Source organism: Schistocerca serialis, chromosome 7 (assembly GCF_023864345.2).
Source record: "Schistocerca serialis cubense isolate TAMUIC-IGC-003099 chromosome 7, iqSchSeri2.2, whole genome shotgun sequence".
Lineage (NCBI taxonomy): Eukaryota > Metazoa > Arthropoda > Insecta > Orthoptera > Acrididae > Schistocerca > Schistocerca serialis.
Window position 1 is genome coordinate 305,891,642 of NC_064644.1, and position 17,805 is coordinate 305,909,446.

At 41.5% G+C, this 17,805-nt stretch overlaps 1 pseudogene; it reads left to right on the forward strand.

Moving 5' to 3' along the window:
• The first annotated feature begins 3,523 nt into the window (after positions 1 to 3,523).
• LOC126413629 (5S ribosomal RNA) lies at positions 3,524 to 3,641 on the forward strand (annotated as a pseudogene).
• The last annotated feature ends 14,164 nt before the right edge of the window (positions 3,642 to 17,805 follow it).

Consider the following 17,805-nt stretch of genomic DNA (forward strand, 5'->3'; position numbering starts at 1 on the left):
TCTCTTCATTGAATCTGTACCTTATTGTAGATCTAATTTTCAACTCAGTACAATTATCACCACTGCATGTTAAGTAACGTACCGTATGAAATGTCATGTGGACTCAGCAGCCTTGTAAATCCACTTGTTACAACACGACCTTCACTCAAAATGAGGCTGCTGCTTCCAGACCTATACAATCGGCCATAGTATACTCTATAAAGGATGAAAAAGTCCTCTGTACCAGTGACAAACGTGTAAGACCAGCAATTTAAACAAATTTAGTATTAAAGTAAAGTAAATAACAATTATAGTAAAAAAATAAAAACAGATTACAAAGTAAAGTAAGACAGATACGAGGGGCGTTCAATAAGCAATACGACATACTCGTATTTTCTTTCTCAGGCAATTTCGGTTGAAAAATCCGGAAGCTGCTGTGGGACATGTAGAATATTCCCGCTTCAGCCCCTATAGTTTCATCAAGTTTCCATAGGTGGCGGCGCTATACGTAGCATTCAAAATGGCGGTGCGCTCCAACCAGACAGCTGCATTGAATTTCCTGTGACGGAAAAACCAGAGCATTGCAGACTTTTATAGACGCTTGTAGAATGTGTAAGAAGACACGGCAGTAAACAAAAGCACTGTGAGACGTTGGGCGCAACATCTGTCATCATCGCAACAAGATCGCCCAAACTAGTCCGATCTTCCTCGTGCCGGTCGGCTGCATACACCCGCCTCGGGAAACCGATGAATCTTCAGCGCGTTCCTCACCACAATAATATGAATTTCTCCTTCTCCATGACATAAGTCATTACACTCGAGAAGAGCTCACGAAACCTCATTGCACTGTTGTTCCTCATCCACCCTAAAGCCCGGATCTCGCATCTTCCGACTTCCAACTGTTTGGCCCAATGAAGGATCCACTCCACGGGAAGCAGTACGTGGAAGATGGGGAAGATATAGATGAAGCAAGAGACTGCTTTTGACGTTGACCAGTAGGCTGGAACCATGCGGACGTACAGGCCCTCGCAGTTAGTAGGTAGAACCACAACAGAGGGGTATCTGTTGAGAGGCCAGACAAGCGTGTCGTTCCTGAAGAGCGGCAGCAGCTTCTTAGGTATCTGCAGCAGCAACAGTCTGGATGATTGACTGATCTGGCCTTGTTACATCAACAGCTTGGCTGTGCTGGTACTGCGATCGGCTGAAAGCAAGCGGAAACTACAGATGTAATATTTTGGATCTCGGAGAAATGCAGGAAAACGAGAGCAATACTGACGCTACGACTTATCTTAGAAGATGGGTTAAGCTTTAATAGCGTTTGTATACTTATAGGAAGCTGTCTAAAGCTTGACTGTAGTACGATCTTTGAAATTCTGAAGGTAGTACGGATAAAATACAGATAGCAGAAGGCTATTTACAATTTATACAGAAACCAGACGGCAGTAATAAGAGTAAAGGGGCATGAAAGGAAAGCAGTGGTTGAGAAGGGAGTGAGAGATGGTTGTAGCGTGTCCCACATGTTATTCAATCAGTACAATGAACAAACAGAAGAAGAAACGAAACAAAAATTTGGAGTAGGAATTAAAGATCAGGGAGGAGATATAAAAACTTTGAGCTCTGCCGATGACATTGTTATTCTGCCAGAGATAGCAAAGGACTTGGAAGAGCAGTTGAACGGAATGGACAGTGTTTTCAAAGGAGTATATAAGATAAAAACCAACAAAAGCAAACCAAGTAATTGTGAAATGCAGCCGAATTAAATCTGTTGACGCTAAGGGAATCAGATTAGGAAACAAGACAAAGTAGTAGATGAATTTTGCTATTAGGGCAGGAAAATAGCTGATGATGCCAAAAAACAGTGGATATAAAATGTAGAAAGAAAATTTCAAGATAATTATTTCTAAAGAAGACAAATCTCTTGACATCGAATATATATTTAAGTGTCAGGAAGTGTTTTCTGAAGTAATTTGTCTGGAGTGTAGACATGTAGCGAAGTGAAACATAGATGATAAACAGTTTAGATAAAAATAGACTAGAAGCTTCCGAAATTTGGTGCCACAGAAGAATGCTGAATGTAAGATGGGTCGAATCCGTAACTAATGACGAAGCGCTGAATCGCACAACTTGATCAAAAAAAGGGATCGGTTGTCAAGAGACGTTCTGAGACATCGAGGGTTCACCAATTTAGTATTGGAGGGAAGTGTGGGGGAGGGGGTTCAAATGGTTCTAATTGCGCTGAGCCCAATGGGACTTAACATCTGAGGTCATCAGTACCCTAGAACTTAGAACTACTTGAATCTACCTAACCTAAGGGCATCACACACATCCATGCCCGAGGCAGGATTCGAACCTGCGACCGTAGCGGTCGCGCAGGGGGACAGTGGTGGGGGGGTTAAAAGTCGTAGAGGGGGACCAAGAGATGAATCCAGTAAGTAAGTAAGCAGATTTATAAAGATTAGTTTGCAGTGATTATTCGGTTATGAGGAGGCTTGCACAGTATAGAGCAGCATGGAGAACTGCATCAGACCAGTCTTCTGACTGAAGACCACTAAAACAACAGCCAAAATGTGGGGAATAGTGTGGTGTAGTGGAATCCTGAATAAAACCAACCTGCTTTCCGAAATATACGTGTGTGTTGCATTACTAATTGAATGTCCCTCGCACCACTTTTCCTGATGCGAAACATGTAACTTACGATTACTCTTAAAACTTTTTTAAATAATGTTGTAACCACGATTAAATCTTCGTGTAGCCAAATCACAATTATTACCTTTTTACTTTATTTTACAGTATATCGTTAAAAAATTCTAAAATAAACTATATGTAGCTTTGATTTTTTATACAACCAATAGTAAAATGAACAAAAAATAAAAATAATAATTGCGATTGCTTACAGCAAGCGACTGATTTCTGACTTCCTTCCTGTTTTAATTACATCAGAGCCGATGTGCACAACGGTTCCAGTGGAATCCAACCCGATGAGAACTATCTGGAGTCAAATTGTCTCTATAATTTAGTAAAAATAAACCTGCCACTGAATGAAGAGTGTAAATGCTAAACGATAGGTCGTATTTCAGATGGACTGCAACAAGTGTTTGTGCCACTTGTGAGACGGGGTATTTCCTTTAGTTGGAATTCGCATGAGTGGAGCCGATGGCTGTAGTGATAAAGTGTTATATGCAGCTGTAATTGTTCCATGTGGGTGCTACGTGGTCAGCTGATGGAAATCTCAGCCTCGCGTTACGGACGCATGATCATTGGTGCCATCGGCATGCCATGGAGCCACTGGTGAAGTGCATGTGCCGGCCGCTGGAGGCCGAGCGGTTCTGGCGCTACAGTCTGGAACCGCGCGACCGCTTCGGTCGCAGGTTCGAAACCTGCCTCGGGCATGGATGTGTGTGTTGTCCTTAGGTTAGTTAGGTTTAAGTAGTTCTAAGTTCTAGGGGACTTATTACCTCAGCAGTTGAGTCCCATAGTGCTCAGAGCCATTTGAACCATTTTTTTGAAGTGCATGTATTTTTACCGAAGGCGTTATACGAGTTTTGCCAGCGGCTTTGCGGCAGTGGTGACACCGGTTCCCGTCAGATCACCGACGTTAAGCGCTGTCGGGCTGGGCTAGAACTTGGATGGGTGACCATCAGGTCTGCCGAGCGCTGTTGGCAAGCGGGATGCACTCAGCCCTTGTCAGGCACACTGAAGAGCTACTTGATTGAGAAGTAGCGGCTCCGGTCTCGTAAACTGAGATACCGGCGGAAGAGCGGTGTGTTGACCACATGCCTCTCCATGGTCGCATCCAATGATGCCTGTCGGCTGAGGATGACACGGCGGCCGGTCAGTCCCGTTGGGCGTTCATGGTCTGATCGGACGGAATTTTAGTATTTAATTATACGAGTTTTACAACATAATGGAATCATATTGTATTGGGTGAACCCGAAATTTATTAAACTTGATCTAGTTGTGAATGACTCACTAAAGGCCCATCTTTTTGTACTGCTCCTGGTAGGGCTTTGGGGGGAGTTTTAAAGCGTACTCCTTTAAAGGCTCGTGAGTTTAACGGCTGTGGGCCAAATGTGTCACTGATATTTGAAGTGGGGCTTAGTTTTATACAACACCAATCATTTTAATATGTACCTTATAAAAAATAAATTTTCAGTCGTGTGCAATGTATTGCGTATTCATGTCAATCAGTATGCATCGCGCTTGTATATCGATTGTGTTTGTAACCTGGGGGCTGTTTTCACCATTAATTTCATTTTTCATTGCTAATAACCGTTTGTTTCATGATTTAAGTTGTATGTTTGTAAATATGCCCTCTTATGTTGAGGTAAATATAAATGTCGTGTGACTAGGGCCTCCCGTCGGGTAGATCGTTCGTCGGGTGCAAGTCTTTCCATTTGACGCCCCTTCGGCGACTTGCGCGTCGATGAGAATGAAATGAGGATGCCTAGTATAAGACAACACCCAGTCCCTGAGCGGAGAAAATCTCCGACCCAGCCAGGAATCCAACACGGACCCTTAGGATTGACATTCTGTCGCGCTGACCACTCTGCTACAGGAGGCGGACTGCGTTAATTGCATATCTGAATTGATAAATTATATTAACATGTTTCAGAAGGCATTTTCGATTGATGTACAAAGCCATTGGGTCGAGGTGATTATATCAGAAAGGAGACTGGCCTTTAATGATTGAAATTTTACTTTTATTTGTTAACTGTAAAAATTAAAAAAGTTTAATCTGAAATTGTCATAAAACTTTTGCAATACTACGTATAGATTTTGCTGTCCTTTAAGCTCAAACTGAATACTGACTCTAAAATGTTTAAGTTCATTTTTTAAAGATTTAAATAACTTGTTTAAAGGTTATAGCAATGGCAAGCAAGTAAAACTTCGCTCCCTGGTCGGTGCATTACTACCATTTCAGAATGCAGTGCAATCAGATTTAAGTAAAGGCATTTGCTCTTACTTTTACCAAAGCTAAAAAGTAATCAATTTGCCTGCAGGCTACATAATAGGCACCAAACGCTACACGGCTAATGAATATAGTACAAAGCCATTTGCAAATATCTCACAGTTGAAAACAATTTGCCGGCCGCGGTGGTCTAGCGGTTCTGGCGCTGCAGTCCGGAACCGCGGGACTGCTACGGTCGCAGTTTCGAATCCTGCCTCGGGCATGGGTGTGTGTGATGTCCTTAGGTTAGTTAGGTTTAAGTAGTTCTAAGTTCTAGGGGACTTATGACCTAAGATGTTGAGTCCCATAGTGCTCACAGCCATTTGAACCATTTTGAAAACAATTTAACCGAAAGTTCAGTCTTAGATCACTCGCTTTTAAAATGTAAAAGCAATAACTTCAATATGGGCCCCACCTATCTCCAGCCTAATCGGAGGCGAACCAAACAACCAGCGCAGTCAACAACGAGACAAAATACGTGTAAAGCTTGACTGAAGTAGGTCTGCACTCCCAAATCGATTAAACACTCCGGTTGCCTCGCAGTCAAAGCCGTCTTATAGAAGCCCAGCTTCTAGATTCCACTTTCTGGTAACTGGTCCCCCGGTGTCAACATCAGCATTCTAATAGCCTGTATTTGCAGAATGACGTCTCGATACGTGCGGCTCCATTTTTTATCCACGGCTCTCTCCATACTGAGCCGTGCTCCCACGGCCACTCAGCAGGTGCTAGGTGTAGGCACCGAAGTTCCATGCCGCCACCTCACACTTTTTCGGGACGTGAAGACTGTGCAGTCCTAGAGGCTGTATACTAACACAAGCACACTCACACACATACACACACACACACACACACACACACACACAGAGGGTGATGGAGAGAGAGAGAGAGAGAGAGAGAGAGAGAGAGAGAGAGAGAGAGGGAGGGAGAGAGAGAGATCATAGTGAAGATGCACATGATAGGTGATTGGCTGCGACGCCACGTTTCGTGCAGGGTCTGTCGATTTGTATGTTCGCAGTGCTAGAGTATTGTTTCCAAGACTTGTGAAAACTATGCAATGTATGTGAGTCAGTGCAAGGGCATCTGTATCCTGAAGTATAGGAGTACGACACATTTTCCTACCCCATCTAATCCCAGCTCCGGAAATGCTGGCAAATAAAATTAAAATCACATTTTTATTACGAACAACAGGTTTCGTTTCACTTTCGCTTTTACTGATAGAAGATGGCGTACATAGAGTCTCGGGACACGTTTTGGGATCATTGTTTTCTGTAGCTCAAAATGGTTCGTATGGCTCTGAGCACAATGGGACTTTACATTTGAGGTCATCAGTCCCCTAGAACTTAGAACTACTTAAACCTAACTAACCTAAGGACGTCACACACATCCATGCCCGAGGCAGGATTCGAACGTTCGACCGTAGTGGTCGTGCGGTTCCAGACTGAAGCGCCTAGAACCGCACATAACGACCCTCTTCAATTGTCTCTGTTAGTCAACAGACGAGGTCAGCCTGTACTCTTTCGTGCTTTACGTGTCCTTCACGTTTCCACTTCGCTATCATATCGGAATGAGTGGACCTAGGGATTTTTAGGAACGTGGAAGTCTCGCGTACGGATGTATGACACCTGGCCACGTTCGAAGTCCGTGAACTCCGCGGGGTACCCCATTCTGCTCTCTAACGACGTCTAATGACTACTGAGGTCGCTAATACGGAGTACCTGGCAGTGGGTGGCAACACAATGCACCTAATAATACAATGCACCTAACATGAAAAACCTATATTTTTACGAGTGTCCAGATACTTTTGATGACATAGCGTATATCGTAAGCAATAAGCACTATTTAGGTGTGCACTATAAAATAAAATTATTTGCCAATAGAGTCACAGTTCTGTGAGAATCAAACCACGGCACGACAAACAGCGGAACCAAGTACCGATTGCCGTTTGCGATGTTTTTTTAACTGTGTGGCACATTGGTTAAAAGTAGGCTGTTAGATAGCAAGGAAGACTACACACTTACTTTAATATCCCTCCCCCTCCCTCTTCGTTTCTAAGTGTTACCAACGCTGAAATAATCATCAGGCAGAAGATGTGAGTGTTTTGTTTCCAGTTGCACATTGTAGAGTTGCCACAATTCTGACAGCTGAGAGATTTCTCGAGTCAACAGGAGTATTCCCGTTCAATCCGGATGTCTTCACAGCAGAAGCCTTACTCCTTCAAAAATCAGCGAGACAGTTGAATTTCCAACAGTTGAAGAAGGGAAAGGAATTCATCAGTGACCCACGGACAAATGCTGCCCCTGAGTGACAGACGATTTGTCTGTGCAGTCACCAGGAAAGAACTTGACACAAATGAAGTTCAGAGAACTGATATACTATAACAGGTGTAGGCCTACCCAGTATTTATCCACAACCAAAATATGATTGACACATATGCGGCCGGCTTTCCTGTAGCACTGTTCAATATAAATAATCCTCCATTCAAAGATTTTTGCCGAAGAAATAGCCATGGCACTATTTTACATTCTCATGAAATACCAATCTGCAGATTTATTGTCTAAATGAAGACATTAATATATTTGTAAGCAGAGAGAGTTTTCTTGTTACATTCCTTCCTTTATTTCGTTATTGTAATAAGGTGTGGCATTATGGGATCCCCCAAGTGCTTGTTATTCGTAAAGTTACCCATGAAAGGCATTCAGCTTGAGTCCATCAGTGAAACTGCAAAAAGCCGTATGTTTACTTTTTGTTACCCATCAAACATCTGTTGATCGTCAGAAACGGATGTATGCTTATAATTTTGTCTTGCGTAGTATGCGTTTCATTTTTAACTTCTTTCTCTTCACGTGGAAAACAATCATTAAGACTCCCAAAAAATATGTAGCCTACATTCTCCTTAGTGCAGTCATTTGTCTCCTGATCAAGCTCCAAAGCAGAAGTATAGAGATGTCTAAAATGTTTTTACATTGATTATATCAACACCCTGTACAGTATGCGAAAGCAGCGCTACGACTTATATTATTGTTCTAGCGATTGTCCAATACTAACAGCCCTGGCGCGGTAGTAACATCAGTTCCCGTCACATAACTGATGTCAAGCGCTGTCGGGATCGGCGAGCATTCGGATGTGTGTCCCTTTGGGTGTGCCGAGCGCTGTTGTCAAGCTGCGGGCACTCAGCCCTCGTGAGGCCCACTGAGGAACTACTGGACTGGGAAATAGCAGTTCCGGTATGTCAACAGATTTGTCTTCTTTAGAAATAATTATCTTGAAATTTTCTTTCTACATTTTATATCCACTGTTTTTCGGCATCATCAGTTATTTTCCTACCCAAATAGCAAAATTCATCTACTACTTTGTCTTGTTTCCTAATCTGATTCCCTTAGCGTCAACAGATTTAATTGCCCACATCTCGTGGTCGTGCGGTAGCGTTCTCGCTTCCCACGCCCTGGTTCCCGGGTTCGATTCCCGGCTGGGTCATGGATTTTCTCTGCCTCGTGATGGCTGGGTGTTGTGTGCTGTCCTTAGGTTAGTTAGGTTTAATTAGTTCTAAGTTCTGGGGGACTGATGACCAAAGATGTTAAGTCCCATAGTGCTCAGAGCCATTTATTTGAACAGATTTAATTCGGCTGCGTTTCATAATTACTTGTTTTTGCTTTTGTTGGTTTTTATCTTATATACTCCTTTGAAAACACTGTCCATTCCGTTCAACTGCTCTTCCAAGTCCTTTTCTATCTCTGGCAGAATAACAATGTCACCGACAGAGCTCAAAGTTTTTACATCTCCTCCCTGATCTTCAATTCCTACTCCAAATTTTTGTTTCGTTTCTTCAACTGTTTGTTCATTGTACTGATTGAATAACATATGGGACACGCTACAAACATCTCTCACTCCCTTCTCAACCACTGCTTTCCTTTCATGCCCCTTGACTCTTATTACTGCCGTCTGGTTTGTGCATAAGGTTAGAACGGCCCAGTGAGCGGTGTGCTGACCACATACCCGGTCATAACTGCATCCGGTGACACCTATCGGTGGAGGATGACAAACCGGGCGTGCGGTAACGTTCGGCCTTTCGAGGATTGTTCCCCAAAAGTTTAGATGATGATCCAGTAGTTTTAAAATGGTTACATTCCGATTTGCCGCAGTTTCATCTTGTATTTTTATCTCAGTGACAGAGTTATTTCAGTGGACTTTGCACTCTGCTACCATTCCTTCGTTCATATCGCCGCGGTTTGAATGAAATATGGCCACCGTATATGCGTTGGCTGTTCTTTCTCCGTATATAGGCTCTATAGGCAGCACATCGCACTTAATTTCAGTATAAAAACGTCTTAGAATTGTATGGAAGTGTATGCTGGATTGTGCGAAAACGGGGAAAGAAGAGAATTGCACACAGTTAACAAGTAATGAACTATGTAATGTGAAAGTGCTGCTCTGAGCTGAAGGGGTCGGCTCAGAAGACTGTTGACAAAAAAGTAAATTAATCGCAGCGGATGACACTCTGGAGTTTTAGTAGTTGGCTTACGAAGATCTCACCAAGTATCCAATTGGATTTAACCAAAGCCGATTCCATACAACGGTTTAAAGAGCCGAAGGAAAATTAGAGTCGAAGGCGATGTCATTATAGACGGAGCACAAGCTGGGACATGGAGAGGTCGGAGAAGTACCTGTGGCGTGCTCTTCAAAGGAACTGTTCGGTCATTTGTTTATAATAATGTAGGAAACCACGAAAAATGTAAATGTTGACGACCAGTCGGGGATTAGAAATGCCGTGTTTCCGAATGCAAGCCCAGGTTCTAATCACTGCAACAGCTTTATCGGTACATAGAACCGCGTACCAAGACGAACTTAGATCGCACGAAAAGGAAACTTACCTCATAAATTTCAGTCACCAGTGATAAAATATTTCATGAAACATTAAAATCGGAATAACTTCGATAATAATATGTGATGGCCATAGTTGGATGTCAACGAAAGAAGTCAATTGTAATGTTGATCTACAGTATAGGAACTCGTTGTGTGGCTTGTGTGGCTCGATACACAGTGACTTCGTTCTCACCAAGAAGGATAATTTATAAACAAACATATTCTTAATATAATGAAGCATAAATATCGAAAAAAAGCGTAACCAAAGGTCACCTCTCTGTGGCAGTGTATTCTCTTGCCTGTAGGCCGCCTCTGGCGATGAATTGCTTCCCGGCCACCACTCTTGACAATCTGCACACGTAACATTTTTCTGGACCCAATAGGTCTACTCTGATTTATACTCGAATGTCGTCCGGACACTTGTTGCATTTTCCGCTACCTGTTCCGTGGCCTGCTGTGTGCTTCTGCCTGCTCGAGACAGGCGCACTGAATTCAAATCCGCACGTGAGTTATCCGACTCATATGCACCCAATAAGCACAGTGACGCTATTAAACACTAGCTCCGGCAGCAAACAAGTGCCTAAAGTGAATAACTGCAGAAGAATAGTACTTAAAAACATAGTTATGGTGCCCAAAGTTTCTTGTGTAAAGCATTTACTGAAGAGGAATTCCAGGGAATCTTCGGGGACCAGCTTTTTTAACAATTAAATTGACTGTAGACATCATCCCTACGCATTAAAATGTTTTCATTGTTCTCGCCGCCAACACATGCTATCTTTATGAATTTGAAACAGTCTTGAAGCTGCCTCCAGCATAATCCAATGTGCAATCAGAGCCGTACCGAAGTGGCCACGACAGAATTTCCAAAGCGACTCTGCTCCAGCTGTAGAACTACATTTCTGCAAATGTTTGAATGCAGATATTGCAAGTTTTATAATTATTAAGTAGGTTTAATGAAAACACATTATTAAAAATCTCAATTATCTGCATTGATGAAAAATGTACTACACGAAAAACTAAATCTATCTTGCAGTAAATATGTTACAAATTGTATACATTTTCTTGAAAGATTTAAAACCAAAGTAAATATACATTTTATTGTTCATGGTGATTATAGCATATTGATTTCAGTATGGTGTATCATAATTAAAAGATTTTATTAAAATAATTGAATAGAAATAAAAGACAAAAGGCTATAATTAAAAGCTGAGAAAATATCTCTTTACTGGATTCGTGTTTCTTATACACTGAGGAGACAAAAGTCATGTGATACCTTCCAATATCGTGTCGGACCTGCTTTTCACCGAGGTACTGCAGCAACTCGACGTCCGGTGGACTTAAGCCGTTGGAAGTCCTCTGCAGAAATATTGAGCCATGGTGCCTCTATAGCCTTCCATAAATGCGAATGTGTTGCTGGTGCAGGATTTTCTGATCGAACTGACCTCCCGATTATATTCCATAAACGTTCGATGGGCTCACGAATTGTTCACAAGTGTCTTCAAACCAATCGCGAACAACTGTAGCTTGGTGACATGGCACATTGTAATGGGAACACGAAGTCCTTGAATGTCTCCAAGTAACGGAACATAGTCATTTCATGTCAATGATCGGTTCAATTGGACCAGAGGATCCAATGTATCCCTTGAAAATACAGCCCACACCATTATCGAGCCATCATCGCCCTACAAAATTCCTCCTCAATAGCGTGGGTCTATGGCTTAGTGGGATATGTGCCACATACCAACGTTACGACCATCTCTTACCAACTGAAATCAGAACACATCTGACCACTCCATGGTTTTCCATTCGTCTAGGGTCCAACCGATGTGGTCACGAGCCCAGGAGAGGTACTGCAGGCGATGTCGTGCTATTAGCAAAGGCACTTGTGTCGTTCGCCTGCTGCCATAGCCCATTAACGTCATATTTTGCCGCAACGTACTATCGGATACGTTCATCGTTGCTGCTATTTCACGCACTCTTGCTTGTCTGTTAGCAGTGACAACTCTGCCCAAACGCCACTACTCTCGGTTGTTAAGGGGGGGTAGGACGCCAAACGGGCCGACTTAGAGCAGGAGTGTCACCACAGGTCATTTTAATTTCTACTGTCAATACTTTTACAATTAAATTCATAAAACTTTGTCACCATGACCAGGAAGGATTGAGGACTCACACTCATCGCAGTGGAAGTTCAAAAACGTAGCAAAATACCTTTTTTTAGATGTGAAATTTCATCATTTTTTTCACTTATTACTGGCTGCATTTGCTGCTATAGGTACACTTATCTTCCTAAGTAAGAGAGATTCTTCGATGAATTTTTCATAGCATACAAACAGTAGTTACAGGTGTATGAAACTATAGAATTTTCCAAATCTATTAAAATACTGTGGAAAAAAATTGAATTTTTTCTAAACATGAAGTTTAAAATGTAACAGTTCATTCATTTTTTCCTAAATTAAATAACTTCTTGAGTTTCATACATCTGTAACTATGGTTTATATGCTGTGCAAAAGTCAACGAAGAATCTCTCTTACTTAGGAAGAAAAGTGTACCTATAGCAACAAATGCAGCCCGTAGAATGTGAAAAAAATGATGAAATTTCACATGTAAAAAAAATGTGTTTTGTTACGTTTTTGAGCTTCCGTTGCTATGAGTATGAATCCTGAATCCTTCCTGGTCATTCTGTTAAAGTTTTATGAATTTATTTGTAAAAGTATAGACAGTGGAAATTAAAATGTCCTGTGGTGCCTCTCCTGCTCCAAGTCGGCCCTTTTGACGTCCTACCCCCCTTAAATGAAGGCCGTCGATTACTGCATTGTCCGTGGTGAGACGTAATGCTTGAGATTCGGTATCAACAAACACGTTATTTCTTAATAATTCCAAGTTGAGTGCTATGATTTCTCCAATGAGAGAGAGGGGTGAGATAGATACAAAGATAGAGAGAGAGAGAGAGAGAGAGAGAGAGAGAGAGAGAGAGATCCATGATGCATGAACTACACCTGTTTATGGGCTTCCACGCACTCTTGTGGAACGAATGGCCGCAAAAGATTTCAGATCTTCCTCAGAGATAGGAATGAAACGCGTCCCGAGAAGTTAGTTCAATTTGACATTGTCTTGACGCATGTATAAAATCTAGCAAGGTAAATGAAATGCGAATGTGAGAATCACGCTGCGACGTCATCAAATCCTGTGGTAGAGCAGGTTGAATGCAAACAGCCTGAAACACACAAAACAAGCTCCTAAATCACGACGAAGATGTATGGATAAGAGAGTTGATTTTTGGTCGTTCGACGAAGATCTGTAAAACAAATTTTGACGTGTCGCGGCTTGATTCACTGTTGCAGGTCAAAGCTTCACGAGCGACCAAGACATTCCACGCGGTGCTTTACGAAGATACTCTCTGCTAGTGGACAAATTCGCCCGTGGGCGAGAGTCTACGGGGAACAAGGGACTCAAGTCTGGCACGCGGATGCGCATAATATGAAACCAGTAAGCAAGGGAAAAGCTGCGGTTTAAAATTTCATATTTTCTATCAAACTGCTGGATAGAATCACTGTCATTTTTGCTTGTATCTATATCTACACATATATGTAAAATGGAGCCCCCAGCTTCCTTCAGTATGGACTGATTCACGAAAAAGGTTCGTAAATATTTCTTGGGAACTTGCTGACTCTGACGAATTGAATTCCGCGGATGTTGCGAAAACAAAGGCATTGCCGTCCAGCGGCACAGCCAACGCAACTCGAGGCAGTATCGCAGCTTGAGCAGAATTCGAGTCGAGATTTGAGTCCAGCGTGTGTGTCAAAAATCGTAAGATCGCAGTATGTAAACCAAGTCGGATAGAAGTTTTTTCACTGTTTTTTAATCTATCATTGACCTCTCAATGATGCTGTTATTTTCCAGAAGCGAAATGTGGTTTGGACATTATGCTGAACTGCAGGCCTTATCTCCCATATCAGAATCGAAGTTAAGTTTCGTAGTGTAGATGCTGGCACGATAGCTCAGTAGGAGAAAAAAGGTGAAGTTTTCAGCGACGCACTGACGTCCAGCCAAACCAAATACTGAGAACAATGACGAACAAAATAAAGGAAAAAAGTGGGAAAGTACAGCCTATACACTCGAAAAGTCGCGAGACTGAATCCCTGTTGGGCAATGGACTTTTGTCTCTCAATGATGCGGAGTTTCACCGGAAACGAAACGTCTTACTGAATCTACGCTGAACCGTAGAACGCCTTTTTGCGGTTGGACAAGTGGCTAGGGAGATGTAAGTCACCGAAGTGACGTCCTGTTGAAAGACTTGCAGCAGAACGTTGAGCCATACGGATTTGTTTTTACCAGAATCTATAATTTATACATACACTGTCCTTCTACACATCATTTAAGTTAAAGTTCCTGCTGCCATTCCAGGGTTATATATGAAGTTTGATATAACGGGAGTAGGATTTGTTATGAACAGGACAGTAGGGCAGAGAGTGAGCTACAGTGAACAGTTCAGCGATAAGAGTTGTTCTTATCAGGCCCGGTAGCAAACCACGCCGACAACGATATTTCGCATACGCACGCCAGTCAAGATGAAGTCAAAGATGAAGAGAGAGAGAAAGTTTGTGGGGATACTGAACGGATAATTCAGTACGTAAGGCGAGATGAAAATCCATGAGGGGGGATTCGAACGCTATTGTTGTGGAAAGAATAGAAGAAAGGGCTTGGCAGTGGGATCGAGAGAGAAGAATAGTTGAGTTCTTTAATAAATTTCAGATTGTTGTAGCAAATACTCTGTTCTAGAATCAAAAGAGGAGGAGGTATACTTAGAAAAGACCCGGAGATACCAAAGATTCCAGATGGATTTCATCGTGGTCAGACAGAGATTCCTAAATCAGTTATTTGATTGTAAGTCGTACCCAAGAGCAAATATAGACTCAGACCCCTATTATAATGATGAAGAGAAGATTGTAGTTCAAAAGAATCATGAAAGAACGAGCGTGGAAGTGGGATAAGAAGCAATGAGGAACGATGAGACGCGTTTGAAGTTCGCTAAGGAAGTGGACACTGCGGTAAGCAGTTCAGTTGAAGAGGAGTAGACCTTGAAAGGTCTCCGTGTACTGCATCACTATAAAAGTACTTAAATTACGTAATTGTTCACATGCAAGTACTCAATTAGATTTACATTGAATACATTTTATGCTCCTAGATTTCCATCTAATTATCGTCTGTGTGAAAGCGCATGTGAATGTATTTTTCGTGAACTTACTGTCTGCTGTAGTCAGTCTGGCCAACGTAGGGTGTTCAGTCAAAGCAAAGGGGTTTGTACCTTCTAAGTCGTGTTTATCGACAGTGGGTAGGTTGGTGCCGGAAGCAAGCTGTTTAGTCTGTTCTGGCTGCCTGCGGAGATTCGTAGTTGTCGGGGGTGCTGAAGCACTTGGCACTGGGCAGTGGGTGAGTGTGGTCGGTAGCTTAAGACAGAGCTTAGGGTGAGATGTGTAAGTCTTCAGTATAGCTGAAGTAGTATAGTTCACCTTTTATTACTGCGATAGGTTCATTATATGTTCCACAGTTTAGGCAGGATAAACCATGGTGCAATTTACCAATTTTAATAAGTGTCTGCTGTTACTTTCTTTGTGCTACCAGAACTTCTCGTGTGCAAAGGCTTCCCATCTAGTGATGCTGACATTACGTTGCAGTAGATATTTCTAAGTGTGCAGGCGTGAATGGTTACATTCTCGTGTGAATGTTTTCATTTACTATTGCAGTTTGAATTCTTTCGGTTTCACATGTGATTTGATAAATTTGCCTTTACTCTTCGCACCACATGGCATGAACTTACCTTCTGTGTTGTTCAACGGTAATCAATCGTGTTTCCTTGAGTGAATTTAGGTTGTGTTGAACGTTCTGTGCAATAAATGGATTTTAGTGTATTTTACCGTGTGAAATTTCAAATGGTTAGCTTGCTTACTTTGGTAGTCTGAACTAGGTAATTTAACCGTTCTGTGAAAATATTCAGGCACCTGGTAAATGTGTTACCTTTTTTCTAAATCTAGTATCCACGTGGTCTGCCCCCCCCTCCCCCCCCCAGCCTTGCATCGGTTTTATTTATGTGTGAGATTATTTTAAGCAATTACATTTGTCGAAGGATTACTACTTCAGAAGGCTTTGTTCTTTAATATGGATCTTGCGTAAGCACGTGCATTTATCCTATCCTCTTCCCAGATTTTTCACATACCTTCCCCTTCGTGTTGTCCGTCAGCATTCAACCATTTCAAACAGTGTCAAATTTAACTCAGGCAACGGCAAGCATTATTACAATCTGTTTATTGTATAGTGTTTAACTTGTGTTTTTGCTTAAAATAAATTGTATTTGCACTTCATGAGTGTCCTTCAACGCAATCACCCCTTCCGAAATCGATCTTAGTGCATCGAACCTGTCGTTACCAAAGCGCAGTGTTCTTGCAGGCTAAAATTCTGAATTTTAATTAGAATGTAAAGAATTATGTTTTAATTTAACTAACCGTTTTCATTCAGTATGATCACGCTTTTGAGTGAATTAATTTCAGTGTTCATTTGATGAGAGTACTGACATCTTAGTGGATACTATGCAACAAGTTAATAATTTCTTTAATTATGTGTAATTAATTTATTCCCAACTTCGTTGGGTGGTGACCCTAAATAATTTAAAACGAATATTAGAACGCTTACTTGTATTAGCATTCGGTACTCCAGTATACTTAAAAAGTAATGCATCCCGTTTCTGTATAACCCATTTAACAACCTTAATAAGGACAATCACAGATGTTGGGCAGTTAAGACATAGGTATAAGGAAGGTAACACTGAAGAAACCTTGGGTATCAGAAAAAATATTTCAGTTAATTGACGAAAGAACGAAGCGCAAAAGTGATAAGCCACTTAGGAATGAAAATTAAGGGTATCATGAACGTCATAAGGAATGAGTTAGCGTGTAGAAAAGTCAAAACAACCTTCGGTGTTACTAAAAGCAGGGGTGGTAACATTAAGAATGGAATGGGAATTCCAGAGCCAAACGCAGAAGACAGGGCGCGTAGATGGAAAGAGCACCTTGAAAGTCTCTGTGAGGGTGAGGACTTTTCTCATGATGGAATAGAAGAAGAAACTGGTATGGAAGACATATGTGGAAAATAAACTATGCAAAGTTGTCCAAGCTGTCTGTAGTACCATTACCTGGACATTGAGCCATGGAGTATAAAGAGAGACCACCATGAAAGCAAGTAAACAGCATAAATGAGGTTCCTGAAGAGGACGAATGGGTGCACAAGAAGATACATGATTAAAAATGAAGACGTCAGAACAGAATCAAATATTTTCACCAAGACTGAGAAAAACACCTGCTGGGAATTCCATGTCATAAAATTTTCCAGAAAATCCTGAACTGCAAATCGAATGGTAAAGAGACTCTGGAAGACCTCGGAAAAGATGGGAATGATTTTTTTTGTGAGTTTGGAACAGACAGTGACTAATCCTCGCCAGGAATATGGTGATGATGGGTTTTTATTTGGTAAAATACGTAAGGGCATGCCAGGGCAGCCCAGAGCCAAGGGACAGCATGCTGTCTAAAATTTTTTGGATTTTATTAATTGTAAGAATCAAAAATTACTTCGTGATACTTGCACTTTAATTGGGCATGTTTCTTTCTTAACTATCTCCGTTTTTATTTTTTGAAAATAACTTTTAAAGAAAGAAACTGCTGACATTTTATCACGAATTAAAAAATTTCTACCACCATCTGGAGCCTTGGTAACATTTCTTTTTAATTCTAGTGGACGCGGAGTGTACTTTTGTACTTACAGTAAATAGCAAGAACGGGAACGTGAATGTGAAATATTTATGGAGTACCCGATTTTTTTCGCTTTTTTCCGATTCATCTAAATATAAAAAATAATGAACTTATAACATAAATAATAACTTATGATAAAGCAATCGATGGATAAATCTTTTTAAAACATATCGCTGTCTATTTTACATTTTTCGATCGAAGCTTTTGTGTTTTATTTAT